Source organism: Centruroides vittatus, unplaced genomic scaffold (assembly GCF_030686945.1).
Source record: "Centruroides vittatus isolate TY-2023 unplaced genomic scaffold, ASM3068694v2 contig_3279, whole genome shotgun sequence".
In the NCBI taxonomy this organism is placed as follows: domain Eukaryota; kingdom Metazoa; phylum Arthropoda; class Arachnida; order Scorpiones; family Buthidae; genus Centruroides; species Centruroides vittatus.
This window is the reverse complement of record NW_027122106.1, coordinates 43,611-49,610: the sequence shown is the minus strand read 5'-3', so window position 1 is coordinate 49,610 and position 6,000 is coordinate 43,611.

Here is a 6,000-nt window from a genome sequence, read left to right as displayed (position 1 = left end):
TAACTAAATGACATAAATGCGATTTTTAGCCACTAAATTACATAAATGCTACTTTTAGTCATCAAATAACATAAATGCCAATTTTAATCACTAAATGACATAAATGCCACTTTTTGTAACTAAATAACCTTTATGCCACTTTTGGTCACTGAATAACATAAATGCCACTTTTGGTCACTAAATGACATAAATTCCATTTTTGGCCACTAAATTACATTAACGCTTCTAATGTCCTTTAATTACATAAATGCCACTTTTGGTCACTAAATTACATATATGCTACTAATGTCTTTTAATTACAGAAATGCAACTTTTGGTCACTAAAACACATAAATGCCAATATTGGTGACTAAATGACATTAATGCCATTTTTGGTCACTAAATGACATAAATGTCACTTTTAGTCACTAAATGACATAAATGCCATTTTTGGTCACTAAATGACATAAATGCTACAAATGTTCTTTAATTACATAAATGCCACTTTTGGTCACTAAATGATATAAATGCCACTTTTGGTCACTAAATAACATAGATGCCACTTTTAATCATTAAATGACATACATTTCACTTTCGGTCTCTAAATGACATAAATGCCACTTTTGGTCTCTAAATGACATAAATGCTACAAATGTCCTTTAATTATATAAATGCCACTTTTGGTCACTAAATGATATAAATGCCACTTTTAGTCACTAAATAACATAAATGCCACTTTTAATCATTAAATGACATACATGCCACTTTCGATCTCTAAATGACATAAATGCCACTTTTGGTCTCTAAATGACATAAATGCCACTTTTGGTAACTAAATGACATAAATTCCACTTTAAGTCACTAAATGACATAAATGCCATTTTCGGCCACTAAATTACATGAATGCTTTTAATGTCCTTTAATTACATAAATGCCACATTTGGTCAATAATTACATATATGCTACTAATGTCTTTAAATTACATAAATGCAACTTTTGGTCACTAAATGACATAAATGCCAATGTTGGTAACTAAATGACATTATTGTCATTTTTGGTCACTAAATGACATAAATGTCAATTTTGGTAACTAAATGACATTAAGGCCACTTTTGGTCACTAAATAACATAAATACCACTTTCAGTCACTAAATGACATAAATGCCACTTTTGGATACTAAATGACAAAAATGTCACTTTTGGTCACTAAATAAAATAAATGCCATTTTTAGCAACTAAATTACATAAATGCTACTAATGTTTTTTGATTACATAAATGCCGCTTTTGGTCACTAAATGATATAAATGCTACTTATAGTCACTAAATGACATGAATGCTACTTTTGGTCACTAAATTACATATGTTACTAATGTCTCTTAATTACATAAATGTTACTTTTGGTAACTAAATGATATAAATGCCAATTTTAGTCACTAAATGACATAAATGCCACTTTCAATCCCTAAATAACATAAATGCTACTTTTTTCATTGAATAACATAAATGCCACTATAAGTCACTAAATAACATATATGCCACTTTTAATAAACAAATGACATAAATACCACTTTTGGTCACTAAATGACATAAATGCCAATTATAATCACTAAATGATATAAATGCCACTTTTTGTCACTAAATTACATGAATGCCAATTTTTGTCACTAAATAACATAAATGCCACTTTTAGTCATCAAATAACATGAATGCCACTTTCAATCACTGAATCACATAAATGCCACTTTTGGTAACTAAATGACATAAATGCCACTTTTGGTTACTAAATGACATAAATGCTACGAATGTTCCTAAATTACGTAAATGCCACTTTTTGTTTTTAAATGATATATATGCCACATCTGGTCACAAAATTACATAAATGCTACTAATGTTTCTTAATTACATAAATGCCCACTTTTGGTCACATAATGACATAAATGCCACTTTTGGTCACTAAATGACATAAATGCTACTTTCGGTCACTAAATCACATAAATGCCACTTTTGGTAACTAAATGACATAAATGCCACTTTTGGTCACTAAATGACATAAATGCCACTTTAAGTCACTAAATGACATAAATGCCATTTTCGGCCACTAAATTACATGAATGCTTTTAATGTCCTTTAATTACATAAATGCCACATTTGGTCAATAATTACATATATGCTACTAATGTCTTTAAATTACATAAATGCAACTTTTGGTCACTAAATGACATAAATGCCAATTTTGGTAACTAAATGACAATATTGTCATTTTTGGTCACTAAATGACATAAATGCCACTTTTGCTTACTAAATAACAAAAATGTCACTTTTGGTCACTAAATGACATAAATGCCACTTTTGGTCACTAAATGACATAAATGCTTATTATGGTCACTAAATGACATAAATGTCACTTTTGGTCAATAAATTACATAAATGCTACTAATGTCCCTTAATTACATAAATACCACTTTATGTCACTAAATGACATCAATGTCAATTTTTGTCACTAAATAACATAAATGCCACTTTTAGTCATCAAATAACATGAATGCCACTTTTGGTCACTAAATGACACAAATGCCACTATTGGTCACTAAATGACATGAATGTTACTTTTTGTCACTAAATGACATAAATGCAAATTTTTAACACTAAATGACATTAATACTACTTTTAGTTACTAAATAACATAAATGCCACTTTTGGTCACTTAATAACATAAATGCCACTTTTAGTCATCAAATAACATGAATGCCACTTTTGGTCACTAAATGACACAAATGCCACTATTGGTCACTAAATGACATAAATGCAAATTTTTAACACTAAATGACATTAATACTACTTTCAGTTACTAAATAACATAAATGCCACTTTTGGTCACTTAATTAATGACATTAATGCCACTTTCAGTCACTAAATAACATAAATGCCACTTTTGCTCACTAAATGATATAAATGCTACTTTCAATCACTGAATCACATAAATGCCACTTTTGGTAACTAAATGACATAAATGCTACTAATGTTCCTAAATTACGTAAATGCCACTTTTTGTTTTTAAATGATATATATGCCACTTCTAGTCACAAAATTACATAAATGCTACTAATGTTTCTTAATTACATAAATGCCCACTTTTGGTCACTAAATGACATAAATGTTAATTTTGATCACTAAATTACATAAATGCTACTTTCGGTCACTAAATCACATTAATGCCACTTTTGGTAACTAAATGACATAAATGCCATTTTTAGCCACTAAATTATATAAATGCTTCTAATGTGTTTAAATTACGTAAATGCCACTTTTTGTTTTTAAATGATATAAATGCCACTTTTGGTCACTAAATGACATAAATGCCATTTTTGGTCACTAAATGACATAAATGCTACAAATGTCCCTTAATTACATAAATTCCACTTTTGGTCACTAAATGATATAAATGCCAGTTTTGGTCACTAAATAACATAGATGCCACTTTTAATAACATAATCACATACATGTCACTTTCAATCACTAAATGACATAAATGCTACTTTCGGTCACTAAATGACATAAATGCCACTTTTGGTCACTAAATGACATAAATGTTACTTTTGGTCACTAAATTACATACATGCCAATTTTAGTCACTAAATGACATGAATGCCACTCTTAGTTACTAAATAACATAAATGCCACTTTTGGTCACTAAACAACATAAAAGTTACTTTTAATTACTGAATGACAAAAATGCCACTTTTGGTCACTAAATGACATAAATGTTACTTTTGGTCACTAAATTACATACATGCCAATTTTAGTCACTAAATGACATGAATGCCACTCTTAGTTACTAAATAACATAAATGCCACTTTTGGTCACTAAATAACATAAAAGTTACTTTTAATTACTGAATGACAAAAATGCCACTTTTGGTTACAAAATGATATAAATGCCATTTTTGGCCGCTAAATTACATAAATGCTACTAATGTTTTTCAATTACATAAATTTCACTTTTGGTCACTAAATGATATAAATGCCACTTTTTGTCACTAAATTACATAAATGCTACTAATGTTTCTTAATTACATAAATGCCACTAATGGTTACTAAACGATGTAAATGCCACTTAATGTTTCTAAATGACATATATGCTACTAATGGAAACTTAACAAAATAAATGCTACTTATGGCCACTAATCGACATAAATGCGACATTTGTGTTACTTATGGCAACTGAAGGATATAAATGCTACATTAATGAATTTTATTGCCACTTAACGACATAACTGTTACTTATACATACTATACAACGTAAATGCCACTAAATGCCACTAAACTACATAAATGCCACTTATTGATACTAAACGACATAAATGAAACTTATAACTACTAAATGTCATAAATGCCACTTATGCTTACTAAACAACGTAAATGTTACTAAATGTTGCTAAACGACATTAATGCAACTTATATCCACTAAACAACATAAATGCAACTTATGGACACTAAACAGCATAAATGCCACTCATGGTTACTAAACAACCTAAATGCCACTAAATGTTGCTAAACGACATATATGCACCTGATGGCAACTGAACGAAATAAATTTTACTTTTGGCCACTAACCGACATAAATGCCACATTTGTGCCACATTCATGTTACTTATGGCAACTGAACGACATAAATGCAACATTAGTTTCACTTATGGTTACTAAATAACATATATGTCACATTAGTGCTACTTATGGCTACTAAACAAGATAAATGCCACTTATGGCTACTATATGAAATAAATGCCACTCATCGCCACTAAACCACATAAATTCTACATTAGTGCAACTTATGGCCATTAAACGACATAAATGCTACATTAGTGTCACTTATGGCTTTTAAAGAACATAAACGTTGCATTAGTGTCACTTACTGCCTTTAAACAACATAAATGCCACTCATAACCGATTAAAAACATAAATGCAATAAAATAAAACTATACGACATAAATGTTGCTCAATGTTAGTAAACGACATAATGTTTACTAAATGCCAGTAAACAACATAAATGCAATTAAATGCAACTACACGACATAAATGTTACTAAATGTTAGTAAACGACATAAATGCAACTTATAATTAATAAACAACATAAATGCCACTTATAAACACTAAGCGACATAGATGCCACTCATGGTTACTAAACAACGTGAATGCCACTTATGGACACTAAACGATATAAATGCCACTAATGGTTATTAAACGACGTAAATGCCACTTAATGATTCTAAATGACATATATGCTACTAATGGCAACTGAACAAAATACATGCTACTTATGGCAAGTAACTGACATAAATGCCACATTAGTGCCACCTATGGTTACTAAATGACATATATGCCACATTTGTACCACTTATGGCTACTAAACAAGATAAGTGCAACTCATTGTTACTAAACCACATAAATGCCACCTAATGAAACTAAACAACATAAATGCCATGTTAGTGCAACTCATGGTCACTAAAATATAAATAAATGCCACATTAGTGCCACTTATGGCTACTAAACAACATAAATGCCACTTATGGCGACTATACGAAATAAATGCTACTCATCGCCACTAAACTACATACATGCCACATTAGTGCCAGTTATGGCCATTAAAACGACATGAATGCCACATCAGTGCCAGTCATGGCCACGAAACAACATAAATACAATAAAATGAAACTAAACAACATAAATTTTACTAAATGCCAGTAAACGACATAAATGCCATTAAATGCCAGTAAACAACATGCATGCAATGAAATGCAACTAAACAACATTAATGTTACTAAATGCCAGTAAACAACATAAATGCCAATTATTGACAGTAAACAATATAAATGCCACATTAGTGCATCTTATTGCCACTAAACGACATAACTGCCACTTTTAATTACTAAACAACATAAATGCCACTAAATGCCACTAAACTACATAAATGGCACTTATTGCAACTAAACAACATAAATGCAACTCATTACTACTAAATG